Genomic DNA, 17,548 nt, shown 5'->3' with positions numbered 1-17,548 from the left:
GCAGTCATCCAATAGGAGGCATTTCATTGAACTGCTTTATGTAATCAGTGTGCTTGATGGTATGCAGCCAGAAAGATGGCCAACAACCCATTTTATTATTGGTTTGCAGCCATGATGATGAACCCAGGAATCACGTGGTTGCTAACGTGGCCAACATGCAGATAATTGATTAAATATGCCTTGCAAGATAAGCTCATCAACGTTGGCCCCCTGATAATGGCCTGATTATGCATTTATAACATAAGTGGCCATAGAGGACATAGTTACTCTATGAATTGAGTACAAAAGGACCCCAACGTAAACAAGTCCTTGTGTGTTCTTGGGTTTAAATCCCTTGTATCTGAAATGTACTGCCCTGTGCTTTTCCTATGCGAACTGCTAAATTAAATCAATAAAAAAAAGTTCTAACAGTACTTGCTTGTTTGTCAAGTTCACACACAGCGTGACATGTTGTGAGCTTGTAAATATACTATTTTAGGTGTGCAACACCAGCTTGCAACCAAGTATAAATCAGGCTTAAGTGTGCCATGCTGTAAGTAGACTGAAAGAAACTCAATTCCTGCAGGGTCCACGCAATATTCTAAGAGGGTTGGTGACCTTGTTGTGTTGTAGCCTTCAGAAATTCAGGATGAAAAAGTTGGCCTTGAAAGAGTTGAAGCCAGCATGAAGGTGGCTGACATACTGTGTATAGTAGAGATGCAAGGACAAGCAGCATTATTATGAGCAAAGCAAATTATTTCAAATCTGACATAAATGGAAAGCTGATAGTAACCCAAGTCACATACTGTATGTCACAGATGAGTCATGTAAGTGTCATTCGGGGTCACTAAATGTGCTTTGACACCCTATTTAGTAGCAAGACTAAGGTACCACACAAACTAAATGCGTATTCCTAGTAGCCTCAACTATTGTAACCAACTCCTTTATGATCTCCCCCAAAAGAGCAATAACTCAGCTGTAATGAATTAGTTTGCCAAAATGCTGGCAGGACTTGAAGGAGTGAACATATTACACTTATTTTAAAATCACAAATCACTTTTCCCCCCACCGTACTGGTTTAACTCGCTGTACTGCTTCACTATATCTCTGAACTGCTCTAAGTTATGAGCTTGTGAGGTCCTGTAGTAGTCCATCTGGGAGCTTGTTCTGCTGACTGTTCTTAAATCAGGACTAATATCTCAGATAGGTGATTCAGTATAGCTATGTTTCGACATAGCTATACTTACTGAAATTAAAGTGAAATTAAATTTATACCATGTAACTTCTTTTATAAAACAAATCTTAAAATTGTCCTAACTGTTAAATCGCTAAAGTTTTAGAACCCCCACTCCGTTATTTTCAGCTTCTGAAGCCTTCTCTTTATATGTTTTCTACTTAGCCGTGACAGGGGCGGGATTTCCCGGCAAAATTACGTCATCACACTACCGGCCAATCACAGCGAGGGTTATACACTGCCGGCCAATCACAGCGCATCTTGAAGTGGGGTCGCTATGGCGGCCATATTTGTAGTCGCCCGTGTGTCTCTATACTCAAAAGGTAATCTCGCCTACCAGGCAGGGTGAAGGAGTCCGTTTCTCCGGAATGCCTGAACGCACAGGAACCAGGGACCCCTCTTAAGATAGATCTCGGCGAGGTGGAGGCAGACGCGGGGGTGTGAAGGTACGAAAAACGGCCGAAAGACGCGGACGCGACCGCGGTTTGCTATAGGGCTACTGACCACTAGTTGAGCATCTTACACAGTATAGCTTTAACTCATAAAAGGCACCACTCACTTCACACTGGGTGTGATATTTCTTCTTGACCACAAATGTTAATATACAGTATGTTTCACATGGCATGTACTGTAGTTTAGACAGATGCTGGTTTTGATGTTTGTCTCGTATCCTACTTTCTCTGAAGGACTACAGTACATTGTTCTCGCTGCACTCTGCTCGTGTGACTACTGTATTTACTTTGTCGTTTGTTGACTAGGGTATATGCTTAGAGAGTACTCTGCTTACTCTGATCTCACACTCTTTAGTCACTCTGCATGAGAGCGTCTGCTAAATGCCTAAATTGTGTTTTTAATTGTAATTGGCACCCAGGGGAATAGCTTCCCTGAGGATCCAAGGAGTGGGGAAAGGTTAAATGCAAGCTCAAAACTTATTTTATCTGATTCACTGTATTTTATTTGATTAAAAACAAATGTCTCTGTAGGTCGAAAGGTTCATTTCCAGGTTTCATACTTAATTTTATTCATTTCTCTTTTCTGTGATTCTCCCTAACTTAATTCCATTGCCAAAATAAACCACATTTCTCCCATTGAAAAGTATGCTGTAATACGGAATAACTCAGCAATGTGAGGGCACATTGTTGCATGGACTTAACACGCACACACGCACGCACGCATGCACGCACGCGCACACACACACACACACACACACACACACACACACACACACACACACACACACACACACACACACACACACACACACACGTACACACAACAGAATTATGCAATGCTCTGTGCACAGTCATCATATTTTGTTAAATTAGGAATCTTTTATGCAACTTTAACCAGATTTCCATGACTTCGCCAAACTTTTACAATATAAAAATGCTCATAACTTTAACAGGGTCTGTAAACACAAGGTGGTATGCATGGACATTAGCTCAGACAGGCAGTGACTCCTGTTTTTGGACATCATGGCCTCTTGTCCTATTCAGTGAGTAGGTTGTCAGAAAAACAAATTATTGTGGAAAATGGGGTCAGCTAACAAAAAATATGTCATCTTGTAATGTAAGGAGAGAAAAAACAAAGCTAGTGTTGAATAGACCCCAGTCCTTGGCGTGAAAAACAAACAAGACATACTGTAGCATCGGTCTGTGAGAAGAAAGGGCATTGGGATTTGGTAATACACAACTCTACAAAACTATCTAAAAACACCCTGCAGAGAGAGCGAGGGAGAGAGCGAGAGAGAGAGAGAGAGAGAGAGAGAGAGTCATTGTCCTTGTCCTTAAGGCACATATCCAATCATTATAATCTATCCTTTCACAAGTGCCATTTCTGTGCGGGATATCGCTATTTTTGCCTTTCCATTCCTCTCCTCTCCTCTTTTCTCAATTGTTTCTGGACAAACATTTCACAACACGCTCTCGCGACTCCCGAGTCCTCGCTCATTAGGCCAAGAGTCAGATATTAATTCAGGGACTGGCTGAAAACCCTGTTGCCATTAAGATCCAGTGACAGCTCATTTTCCTTGGTGGTCCGGAGAAGACAATAGCGTTGATGGAATAGTTTCTCTAGTCCATAACCTCATTAACTCATTGGAATAAAGACAATGTCGACTTGTTTGCATTAAGCTGTAATTATGCTGACTCACTCGCTCTTCCCCCCCCCCCCCCCCCTTTCTGTCTCTCTCCGTCTCTGCCTTTTTATTTTCATTTGCCAATTTAATTAGATTCTCTTCTATATGAACAGCATAGACATGCTTTTGACACCTGAAATGAACCTGAGCATTGTGGGGACAGGAAAGGGAAAGGGAGAAGAAGTCTTTTTGAAGAAGGCCCCGGTGAGAGAAAGGCATCCCTCCCTACCAGGTTATATGTTATCAGGCCTGACAAGGCTACATGCCTTGAGACTGTCATTGGGTTGGAAAGGACAAGTAGGTGGAAATTTATTCTCCTGCAACTAAATGTGCTTAGCGGTGTGACCTTGGATGTTTGCGAGAGAGACAGAGAGCCAGAGAGACAGAGAGAGAAGGAGAGAGAGATGGATAGATAGAGAGGGAGGGAGGGAGAGCGAGGGAGAGTACGGGGAGTAGTAAAGTTCATAATGCTTGGATGCACACGAGCTTTGTTCATCCTGTCTCATCTTTAGTTTGCTTTGGTCTCGTCTTCTGGGCAATATGGGCGCGGATACCAGATGTTACTGTGAGGATTTCTATATGCTTACCCTTTACTGTCCTGGGTGACCTCTTAAATAAAGGTGCATGCTGGGAATATTCCCATGAAGTGAATCGGAACGAGTTAGGCTTCATTTGCAGGCAACCGCGCTCCAGCTGTCAGTGAAAAGGTGCAGCTCGGACAAGGAGTTAACCACTCGGAAGCTAGCGATAGTTGATCTGTCTCACAACGCGTCACGTAGTGAGCTTGTAGATTGGCTATATTTACGCTGAAGACGTTTGGTGTAGAGGGAAAGAGGAGGGGGCTTGGTTTGTGTTAATCTGAGTTCCCTAAATTGGTGTAGACCCTGGGGGACGTCGGTCAACAAAGTACAGTTTATAGGGTTTCATTGTTAATCTTGATGGAGCATAAGGTCATGTTTGATGAGATTGTCCCATGTTATTAATTGTATGGAATGTTCTCTTCTTCCTAAACTAAATTTGTCAAACCCAGCAATTATGGGTTCAGTGTCTTGCTCAAGGACACTTCAACACTAACTCTGGGGAGCCCGGGATCGAACTGGTTCCCAATCATCCGCTTTACCAGCCACTATACCCCTGAGCCACCTTGGAAGGCACAAAGTTAGTTTTTAAACTGATCTCCAAACTTGTCCTTGTATGGCCTTGTTTCAAATATGGTGTTGGATTATAAATATGATATGGATTTTATGCACGATATGGATCTGAACATACTTAGAAAATGGAACGTAAGACAGAGGAAATATGGAAACTTTTTTTTTAAGATTTGTTTTTGGGCTTTTATGCCTTTATTGATAGGACAGTAGACTGACAGGAAATGGGGGGAGAGATGGGGAGTGACATGCGGTAAAGGTCGTCCGGATCGGGAATCGAACCTGCCTATGTAGTATGCTCCTGGACCAGTAGGCCAGCGGGTGCCCCAGAAATATGGAAACTTTTATGTACAGTAGCTTATTCGGTTGCACAACACTCAACTCAAGTTTATTTTTAGCACATAAACACATAAAAAACTGCCTATGTCGACCAAAGACGTACACTATCAAAATAAAAAATAAAAACAAAGTGCCACAACGTCAATAGAAAATAAATAAGACAAGTACAAGGCACAGTAATGAAGATGAGAATACTCAAGACTAAAAAAAGGACCTTCATGTGCTCTCAAACGCAGTGGAATAATATCCCATCTATCTCCTAGATGGGCTTTTAAGTGGAATTTAAAAGTGTGGAGGCAGACCTAACCGAAAGTGACAGTCTTTCCACAGCCTCCGAGCAGCAATAGCAAACAACCAATAAGAAATAGCATTGTCTGCAGGATGTGATTGACCTAATATAATAGTACAGTAGAGGTGAAGTAGAGGCAAAGGAGGTCACAAATGTAACCAAGTACATTTACACATTTTGAGATATTTTACTTTACTGGGGTATTTCCAGTTTTCAGTACTTTTACTCCTACTTCACTTCATCTAAGAGGCAAATATTGTACTTTTACTCCACTACAATTATTTGAAAACGTTAGTTACAAGTTACTTTGTAGATTGATTATTATTATTATTAATATCATACATTAACCACTTCAACGCTACAGTATACAGTACATTTCGGCCATTTGAAAATAGCCAATCTACAAGTTCACAAAAATGCGTTATGATGCGATGCATTGTGACCTTGTAGATCTGCTATTTTCAAACATTTTTTTATGCATTTGAAAACCTGAAATGCGACATTCTGCTTAACGAGTACTTTCTACTTTTGGTACATTAAGTGCATTTTGAAACCAATACTTTTGTACTTTTACTAAAGTCAATTTTGAATTCTAGACTTTTACTTGTAACAGAGAGGGCTGTATTATGATTTTCTTAAGTACCAGCTCTTATGCCTCATTCACACTACAGATATATAGTTGAACGTTTAGCTTGGTAATTCAATGTAATCTCAATGAAAACCAGCTTTAAAGGCTGGATTCCAAGGACAGCCGACACGCCCAGCCTTTAAAGCTGGTTTCCATTGAGATTACATTGAATTACCAAGCTAAACGTTCAACTATATATCTGTAGTGTGAATGAGGCATTATGCCTTAAGGCGTGTCCATACTGTATCCGACCACCAAACTTTTCGTCAGATATTTCCGACTTTTCGATGTGCAGCTTTCCGAACTCTAATTCAGGGTAATGCTTTTCAGAAGATGCGAGTGATGTCTTTTTGTAGCTGAACCGGACCTTTCTGATGAAAAGTTTGGTGGTCGGAGACAGTATGGACAGGCCTTTAAGTTAAGGCATAAGAGCTGGTACTTAAGACAATCAAAATTGAAGAAGCATATCAGCACCTTGCTAAACATGAAAAGATGCACCAACCTAAAATCTCTTGTTCTACGTCACTTGACTGTGAAGTTGACCTTTGACCTTGTCATCACCTGGAGGCAGCCTATAGTGATCATTCCCACAAAGTTTTTCTGAAAATCCACCCGTCAGTTCTCCATATTATGTTGACCTTGAGGGTGCCCTTATCTCTTGACATTTTCGAGCCAAAATGTAATTATCTCTTCTGATCAAGTTTCATTATAATCTACCCATCCATTCTCAAGTTAGCTTGCTTATACACGCACACACACACGCACGCACACACACACACACACCCACACACGCACACACGCACACACGCGCACACACCCACATTACCCCAGTGTTGGAAGACGTTCTCCGATTTCTTGATTAAGTAAGGTGCTGATGGCAAAGGTGGAGCTGATTTTAATTACTTTATGTGCTAGTTGGCAACTTAAACTTTCCTTGCCATTATAATACATAATAATTGATCAATTAATCTATGTTTTGTACAGTGGTGAGTACATGAACTTAAGAACAATTTTGAGAGTTGAGATCCAATTTTCTATATTTTTACTTGTACTCCATTACATCTCAGAGACATATTGTATTTTACTCCACTACAATTATTTGAAAAATGTAGTTACTAGTTACTTTTGATTTTGATTATCATTACAAACCATACATTAGCCACTTCAACCCTATTTAAAAAATAAGAAGAAAGATCTGCTATTTTCAAAATATATTTTATAAATTGTAGACATATTATAAATTGTAAAATGGGACATTCTGCATGAATACTTTTACTTTAAGTATATTTTCTATGCCAATCATTTTGTACTTTTATCCAAGTAAATGTTGATTACCAGACTTTTACTTGTAACAGAGTGTTTCTGCATGGAAGTATTGATAGCTTTACGTTTTAAGTAAAAGCAATTTGTACTTTTTCCAACACTGGTTTTGTATTAATAATCTTAGTGCATGGTCACACTGCACTTTAATTCTAGATATGAGGGTGGATTCTGCCAATGCATTTCAATGGAAATGTTTTTTTTATGTTTTTGTTGTTGCTGAAATTCACAAATAGCAGCAAACCACTCCATTCCCATGGAAATGCATTTGCAGAATCCGCCCTCATGGGCAGAATAAATGTGTGGTGTGACCGTGCTCTTAATCTGCAAGAAAATGTACACAAGTGAAGTAAAAGCACCTCTAAATAGCACTTGAGTAAATGAGTAGTTGGGTTCCACCAGTGCAATATACCCTGCCATGCATTGCTGCGGGCAGAAGGTAACACTCATGCACTCTGTAGGTGGATGCAGGTCATGGAGTGACACCAAGGTGAGGCAAGGTGAGCTGAGGACCATCCTGTCAAATATGTGCTCTCCGTGTTCTTCTCTTCTTAATTCGGTCTCATTCAGGGGCCTAATAACTGCCTCCGTGGTACTGTAGATAAAGCCGATTACACGGCGGCTCTAAATGGAATTAGGTAATTTGCCTCACTTGATTCACGGTAAACTCTCACTGCCAACCTCACTTCAGTTGCACCCTTCTGTGACTGGATGTTCCACCTTGTCATCAAGCCTGGCATCCTGGTGGCAGGGTTTGGAGCACAGCCAAAGGAGGATTTGGTAATGGGAATTAAGATGTTCTCTTAATAAGCATTATAAGCATACTGTTGGGTTTTCAACATGTACTGTGTAGGCGATTATTACTCTCACCCCATAGACTGTAAAAACATTAATATATGTACGAAGAGAGCTGTTAGTTTCTACCGACCAATACAATAATGAAAGAAGACTTCAAACTAGCTCATACTGTTTGTTTTCAACATGCACTGTGTAGGCGATTATTACTCACACCCCATAGACTGTAAATACATTATATGTACGCAGAGAGCCGTTGGTTTCTAGTGACCAATTTTTTGAAGCCATGTTTTTGACTAATTCAAATCCACCATCTTTGGAACGAAAAGCAACTACCGGTATTCTATTCTATGCTATTGGCTGGAAGGTTGGTAGTGATCCAGGCACCTAGGCTGGTAATCGGCCTGACTGTGTGTCGCGGGTTCGAGACCCGATCCCGACAACCTTTGTTGTGTGTCACCCCCCCATCTCTCCCTCCCCATTTACTGTCAACCTACTGTATACCTATCAATAAAGGCAGAAAAAGCCGCAAAAATATCTTAAAAAAGAAAATGGCAGATCTACAGCACAAGCTTAGATTGTCCATTTCCAAATGGCTGAAATGTATATAGGGCTGAAGGGGATAATCTACAAAGTAACCTGTAACTATTTTTCAAATAATTATAGTGTACTAAAAGTATAATATTTGCCTCTGAGATTTAGTGGAGTAGAAGTAGAAGTACTGAAAATTGGAAATACTCCAGTAAAGTAAAAATACCTGACAATTGTACTTACTGTAAGTACAGTACTTGAGTAAATGTACTTAGTTACTTTACACCATTGGAGAAAAAAGGGAACAGACAGGCCTTTTACAGACCTTTGCAGGACACCGGGCAATGAAGTATAGATTTTCTTCCCCTCTATTTCTGCTTTATGTTTCTGCTTTATTTCTTTATATCAGTGAGACAGAGACAGTGAATGCATACCTGCCAACCCTCCTGTTTTTGGAAGAAGTCTTGTGTTTTTTGACCATGTCTCCTGTTCCAGAATGTCCCCCAAAACAGGAGATTTTTTTCTCCCCTTTTTTACTTCTTTTTTTTCTTTACCATTCCTCCTCTTGTGTGATAATTAATTAACCCATGTGTCAAAGACATGCTGATATGCAGCCACGGCCATTATACTGTAGTTCCTTGGCTATTTGATATGCAAATCACCAAGGCCATATTTGATTGTTCTTTTTGTTGAAAGGTGTGTGAGATCTAGCTCTCTCTCTCTTGCCATTCGGCAGGAGTCTCCTGAATTTTCGACCCCAGAGCCTTGGGCAGATTTGAACCCAGGCCAGCAGCGGGATGTGGCATGCTCTCTTGGCGGGTACCCATGTACCTCACAAATGTCTTCAGTAAAATTGCTGTGGTTGGCTCGCTCAAACTTTTCAATCAAATTCCATAATTTTAAGATTCCTTTTCTTCCCACCCACAAGCTGAATAAAAGGAGATCTCTATGGAGATGTGAATCAGATTGGACAATCAGATCATTCTTTCTTTTTTCATCTCTCTCTCTCTCTCTCTCTCTCTCTCTCTCTCTCTCTCTCTCTCTCTCTCTCTCTCTCTCTTCTCGCTCATTGTACAGTACAGTACAGTACGACCCCCGGGAATGTAATACACGAAATGTAATAAACGCGACACATTTTCTCAGTGCGCCTCAGAATTGCTATATTCCTCAAGACACCGTCCGACCGCCATTTCCTCTTTTCGTAAACGTAAAATGATATGCTACAAAAGTTATTGCACTGGGAGGATTTATCTATTGATGATCTTTCAATCCACCGGAGAGCAGTATCGAAAATCAAACGCAATCCCCGACCACGGTTACAGAGTCTTTGATGTGGAATCATATAATGAGATCTCCTTAGTCCCTGGATACATAAATGGTATCACGCTACAACATTAATCATATATGCCATGCATGAACTACACGTGGATAGCTACGGTGCGATGGCAGGTGCCCTGTGAAAGAATCTAAATATGTTCCAGTGATGAGTACAGGCTTTTAAAAATGCACTGTATATTATAATCAATGCTATACTGCAGTGGTTCTCACTTCTCAGACATATGTACAGTATTTGATAATGTACAGTACCTTTTCAGACACCCATTTAAAAAGGTCTTGTAGAGACCCCATAAGAGAAGATGTGTGTGTGTTATCAAGTTTTAACACAATATTTCAAGATACAAATTTGTAATTCAGTATAACATTTATAAAATGTATAACTAGCTAAGTTAAAGAGATGGCCATAGTGTTGTACTTTTTCTGTTTTGTATATGTTTATGAAGTTAACATTACTCTAATATAGACCACAGGGTGGGGTTATAATGTGCAATTACACTGGGAATTTGCCTACCCTGTGTATTGTTGGTTACTTCCTGAAAGCTGAAAGCCTCTGAGTCAAAAGGCCCAACTGAAAAACACTGAGTTGATGTCATTAGGGCTGTCACAATTATTACATAACCGTCTAATCGTGATTATTTGGCATTATCGCAATTATTTTGTCATAATCGTCATAATCGTGAATGTTGAAAAATGTCCGAAATAGTGGAAATAGCAGATCTACAAGCTCACAACGCGTCGCATCGCGACGCGTTGTGAGCTTGTAGATCAGCTATTTCCACTATCAAAGTTATTTTTTAAGTAGTAAGTTGTCAAATATGTCAGTAATTTATTTGTGTATTTAGGTTATGTGTCATATCTGCCATGTGCAATTTCAAAGCCTAAAAGCCAAACAGAAATGTAATCATCAACGACAAAAACACAATTAAATCGTTAATCGCCAATAATTTGAGTGAGAATTAATCGTCCTGTAAAATGTCATATCGTGACAGCCCTAGTCATCATAATATGATGACATTAACTCAGTTGATTATATTATAATCAACCCCTCCCCTTTTACCATACACCCAACACTGTGGGTGTGGCAAACTTCAGCTGGGTCACCACCCACCTGACAACCACGCATACTTAATGAACTGATAAAAACACAATTTTAACACTTTCTGTACACTTTTTTTGGAAAACAATCTTCCTCCTAGTGTAATCATAATACCTGATCATCATGTTTTAGGGGTGAGAAAAATCATGGCACTGCATCTTTAAGGTAGTTATAATGTGCTGTTCCACTGAGCTCATAATGCATTATGATGACCAGCACTTAAAATACATTATAAATGTTGATATAAGTTGTTTGTCATACACAATTATAAACATTTATAGTCTTATAATGCCCTATAAGTGCATTATAATGCACAAATGCATTATAATGCATTATAGAGGCGACCTTTAATTATAGTGTTACCCCACTGAGTCATAAAGTGTTCTTCCCTTAAGCCCCAGAAGATTGTAAATGATGACCATAACGTTTGTGCATGGCCAGATCTATTAACTCATTCTGAGCCCCAGACATTAACGGATTATAATGTCCAAAGTGCCTCCTTCAGGTCCCATTCACTTGCGTTATCTTATTTTGAAGGCCAGAAGTCCACCGCGCAATCACTTCCGGTCTGACGTCATCGGATCGTGCGCCGGAACCGATCCGTGTCCACGTGGAGTTGTGTAATGGCCGACCGGGAGCTTTTATAACTGTGTAACATAAGCGAGCATCTGCCTCCATCCTAGCTTCTAAAGTGTAGTTTTGAGATAATGGACATTAAAGATGAGATCCCCCGTCCACCTCAATGTTATGGATGGGACTATTTTGTGCTCGTGGAGCCGTGATGATGCGAAATCAGCGACGGATTTCGTCTCCGGACCGCCGGCCATTCTTCTCGGTAATGTACTCGCCGTTACAGTAATATATTACTTTTCCCGAGATATCCCGTGAATGGCACTACAGATACTCGAGTACATTTCGCGAGACATCTCGCGAATGGCACTAGATGAGTTAAGAGGATGACCTTTCTTTGTACATCAATCTGACATCCCTATATTGGGGCGTGTCAAGTTAACATTGACACATTTTGTATGCATTTCTTTTTTTGTGAAAGTATGAAATAGGTCTCAAGTGGTTACATTTCTTAATCTTGCATCGATATGTAAAAGCAAACATTTACAGAGTGAAAAATAGACAAAGAGTTGTGCATGCCTTAAAATTTTGACTTTTGCCCTTTGGTGTGCGCTATAGGCAAAAAACTTTGAAATCCGCTGTCCTTAGAACCATCCAATTGCTAATCTGCCATCCTGGCATGTACATTTCTTCTTCCCGAGAGACCTTGAGGTGATATTTCATCTGAATTTCAGACAGAAGGAGCTGCCTGCATGAAACTTTTCATATATCTGCTAGTGGAAGAGGCAGCATGCTTGATTCAAGTAACGTGCGCATGTCAAAGATATTGGCAGCCTGCTCCGAGACAGACCTGAAAGAAGCGAGATGGGAAGCCTCTTAGTCTGTCAGGGCGAGACAGTCCAACCCCATTCCTGCTCACTTTGCCAACTGTGCATAAGTACTCCACAGAAGGTCACAGAGGGACACTGGTGGATTGTCTCATTAGACACCTTTGAAACTGAGAGACTGCAAAGTCAAGGTTTCAAATTCACACTTTATAGCGCTGTGTCTGAGCCTGCACTTGGGTTTATGAATCCCATATAGCTTCTCTTTGAATATCATCTGTTATCTCAGGTATTCCAGATTCAACATTCAGGAGATTCTTGATTCACGAGGGAATTATACAGGTACAATCAGTACAATATTGCTGTGGTTTGTTTTGCGAGACTGCCAACGTAACATTTTTACGAGAAGATAATAGTGATAAAAATAACAAAAGTAAAGTTGGAAAAGGCACTAGGTAGGTACGGGTTAGGTAGTAAGGGGATATTCATAATATTGGGGGAGGATAATTTACTGTCTTTAGGATGACAGTATATAGACTGTGCAATAAAGGTGTACACTAGTATACACAGCAATACTGTATTTATGTTCTTAGTGCATGTACTTTATAGTGCGTGAAAAGCTAAGGAGCATTAGATTGATTGATTATTTTATGATATTGATGATATGAGAATGAGACATTATTATTAGTGTGGTTGCTATAGCAACACACTATTGTTCTAGGTCAGATAACTTTTATGCCAGCTAAAGTGAACCTGTGTTTTGTTAACCTTTTAACTGATGTTATCTGGATTGTAAGGCCAGATATCTTGGACATTATAATGTCCAATCAGACAGGATTGGTCATGCTTCACTTCACATCACAATATATAATCTAAATGGTCAGTATCAGTACAACCACACTTGCAATTTCCCAGAGTTGTTAGTTTCTAGTTATTATACCAGTAAGACTCCCTAATCGGGAGATAAGCGACCGTTGGTCGCTTATCTCCACAAATAGGCCAAAAGTTTGTTTTACCAATTATTACACTCTATGTGAACATTTACATCAACAAATCCCAAGTACTATGCAGAACGACCCATTTCAAGTTTTTAATGTACAACAATATTTAGAAAATAGGTCTACAAGCTGACAGTCCTCGTCCCTTATATTCCCATAGGTTATATGGAGGTCGCATTTACTACCAAAACCTCCACCGGCTGTCCGTCTGTCTGTCTGTGAGTCAGTCACACTTTTGCCCTGCTCATATCTCCACAACCGTTGCCCCCATCCATGCCAAATCTTGCACACACACTCCTTACCTACCAAACTACAACCTCCAAGGACCCCCGGAGCTCCAGGGACCCCCAGGTCCCTGGGGGACCCCCAGTTGTAAAAAAAATGTCCCTCCGTGAGTCAGACGTCACACGTCACACTTTTGCCCTGCTCATATCTCCACAACCGTTGCACCCATCCATGCCACATTTTGCACACACACTCCTTACCTGGCAAACTACAACCTCCAAGGACCCCCGGAGCTCCAGGGACCCCCAGGTCCCTCGGGGACCCCCAGGTGTAAAAAATGACCAAATGTGCAAAAATGACCAAATGACCACCCCAACGGGGCTGCTCACGGGGAATTCCTGGGGACCACCCACTCCTGGTGCTCCAGAACGGATGCAAAAGGGGTGGCGCCCCCAGTGGAGGACCCCCTCCACTGCAGCTCACATAAAATGCCGTAACTCGGGCTAGGAGCGTCCGGGAGAGCCGGGGCCGGTACCTATTCGTCCGCCAAGGCAACGCGGAGACCCCACCCCTCATTTCTCACATGCCCCTCTTCTAGCGCCACCTTCAGGCCGATTTTTAAAACACATTTTTGGACACTGCTCCTACAGTTTTTGCCCTAAAATCACGCAAATCGCTACACAGTATGTCTACACTCATCCCATCAACATGAATCTGTCCCATATAGCGCCACCTTCAGGCCGCTTTTTAAAAACACATTTTTGGACACTGCTCCTACAGATTTTGCCCTAAAATCACGAAAATCACTACACAGCATGTCTACACTCATCTCATCAACATGGATCAGGAAGATTTTGGAAAAACAAATTTTTGCTCTATTTGTGGAGATACCTCCCGATTAGGGAGTCTTACTGGTATATTATACTAGTCCTGTGCCCAGGGCCCGGAGATGTGCGATGAGGGATTGAATGTAGGAGTCTCAGAAGTATCAGAAGTAATGTTGGAGAACCCAGACCGGTGCCCGTTGGGCAGAATAGTCATTGTTAATGTCCAGTTGTGTAATACCCGCTGTATCCGTCTGTCTGGCTGGCACTCTTTTATGCCCATATGCCAGACATGGTGTTCCGTGTCCAGGCCAGTCTGTGATATCATCTCGAAATTTGGGCACTGTAGTGATGTCAGTCAGTGATGTCAGTTGGGCTTGGTTGATATCAGTTGGGCATTGTTACCATGGTGGGCGACACTGTATAGTATCAGTGATGTCAGCATGCAGATAGACGGTCAGACGGCGGACAGACATTCGGTAAATTAATAGTTAGATATTTTTTGCATTATTTTATTATTATCTTTTAAATTATTCTTATTATTATTTATTAGTGTTGTTGCCATAGGCAACACACTATTGTTCTTGGTCCGAGAATCTTTTGCCAGCAAAGGGAACCTGCTTTTTGGAAACCTTTGCTCAAACCTAAAAGTGAAGCTTTTGGTCATGCTTCACACTCTGTTGTCACTGTTGGCATGCTTCACATGACATCACAATATAAAATAACTAAAATAAATAGTAAGACTAGGGAATAGGGATGGGACGATATGAAAATTTCACATCACGATTACTGTGACAAAAGAAACCGCGATTTACGATATTATCATGATAATCAAAATCCATTATCTTGGGCTGCAACATTCGCCAAAAAATAGCAGATCTACAAGCTCACAACGTGTCGCATCGCGACGCGTTGTGAGCTTGTAGATCTGGTATTTTTTGGCAAAGACATTTGATAAAGAGTGAAAAAAAAATACTGTATCAAGTACGTATATTACAAGTACCTTTTACCAATATTATAGAGGGTTTAAGTGGTACCGGATATGCAGCTCGGCAAATAAAAGGTGAATTGATCCCAGTGCATGATGGAGGACGGTATCACGATAAATGAAATCTCCACGATACGATTATCGTGAGTGTTTTTTATCACGTTAAACGATAATATCGCGTATCGTCCCATCCAAGTAAGACGGAATTAATTTCGCAGTGGATTCCTCGCGACTCGTGCCAGTGCAACCACACTTGCAACTTCCCAGAATTGCACCCCTCAAGTCATATTTGTATTTATATTTTCTTCAGTCATCTAATAACTCTTCCAATGGCCATCTTTCCATAATGAGAGTATCTGGCTGGCTGCCATCATGTAAAGCCCTGCGAGCATCCAACCTAAAGTAAATAATGACTCATCCTCACGCTAGCATGATCTTTTTCACAGAGGACGTGGTGTTATATCATGTGAACATGAGCCGCTTATGAGACCGTGTGAGTGCCTTATAGAAATTAATTAGCAATACAGTACGTGGCATAAAATCAATTACAGAATAGTCCTAATAGGAAGTGGGAGAATGCATGGGGACTCATTCTTGGCTCACACAACAACTTAACAGGGGTTGACGAATGCACTGTATTTGACATACGATAGAGAACAGTATGTAACATGAGCTTATTCTGCTCAACCACTTGATCGCCCCCCCCCCCCTACTCTCAGTGGTGTAATGTAACTAAGTACATTTACTTAAGTACTTGTAGTTTGAGGTATGTTTATTTTACTATAGTATTTCCAATTTTTCCAAATACTTTTACTTCTACTCCACTACATCTCAGAGGAAAATATTGTACTTTTACTCCACTGAACTTTTGATTGTTACGGTATTACAAACCATACAGTAACCGCTTCAGCCCTATAATACATTTGAAAAAAATGCCGATCTACAAGCTCACAATTTGTCACGGTTGTGAGGTTGTAGATCTGCTATTTTCAAAAGATATACATTTGAAAATGTGTGAAATGGAACATTCTGCATAATGCGTATTTCTACTTTTGTTACTTTGAGTACATTTTGATACCAGTACCTTAGTACTGTCCTTTTACTAAAGCAAATTCCGGACTTTTACTTCTGAATATTTCCACATTGCAGTAATGATACTTTTACTCAGTAAAAGAAAAAAAAAAAAAGAGTACTTCTTCCATCACTGTCGATCGACCCCCTTTGTTTGTGTCCACGATATTTTCTTGCGATTCAAGTGACAAGTGACAGATGGCTCACATGTCTGACTGCCATGCCCTTCATGTGTCCCGCGCTCACAGACTTGACCTCCGACCCCGGCATCTGCGGAGCCCGGCACAGCCACGCTGGGGACGGAGCATTTGTTATCGGTCATGTGGCCTCAGTGGACCCGGCCGGTGCCATCTCAGGACACCCTAGACTTAGACAAAGAGCTCACTTCAACGACCGCTCGAATATGATTGATGTGTTGTTGTTTTTATTTCTCCGTCAACATAAAGCCCAACCTCCACGTGAGATAAATCAGAATCGAATTTTGAAGATGGATGCAAGGCTGATATCTGGAATGTTTTTTTTTTGTATCAAAAATTCATGTACACCCCAGTAGGCTATATGGATGGGACAATATGAAAATGTCATGTCACGATTTATTGTGACCAAAGAAGAAATATCGCGATAATCAAAATCCATTATGCTGGGGCAGAACATTTGCCAAAAAATAGCAGATTTACAAGCTCACGACGTGTTGTGAGCTTGTAGATCTGCTATGGCAAAGATAATTGATAGAGAGTGAAAAAAAGACAATACATAATATCAAGTACATATATTATGAGCACCTTTTACCAATTATAGAGGGTTTAAGTGGTACCGGATATTCGGCTCGGCAAATAAAAGGTGAGTTGATCCCAGTACATGACGGAGGACGTTATCACGCTACATTAAATCTCCACGATAGGATTATCGTGAGTGTTTTTTATCACGATAAACGATAATATCGCTTATCGTCCCATCCCTACCCTAGTAGTCTACTAGTTTTAGTTATAACTAACCAAATTAACTGTCCATTTGGTTCCATCTGTACACTCAGAGTTACAGATGAATAAGGTCCAGTGGGTTCCTTAAACTATTCATTTAGCTCGGGGGCCCCCTGGAACCCAAACCCCACTCTGAGAACCTTAATGAATGTGGATAGCTGCACCACCAGGCCAGGTGTTATCCATGAATAATCAAGGGTAAGATGTAGACCTTGGATGATGAGCTCCTAATAT

This window comes from Nannobrachium achirus (genome assembly GCF_963921795.1).
Source record: "Nannobrachium achirus genome assembly, chromosome: 12".
NCBI lineage: Eukaryota > Metazoa > Chordata > Actinopteri > Myctophiformes > Myctophidae > Nannobrachium > Nannobrachium achirus.
This window is presented reverse-complemented; position numbering follows the sequence as displayed.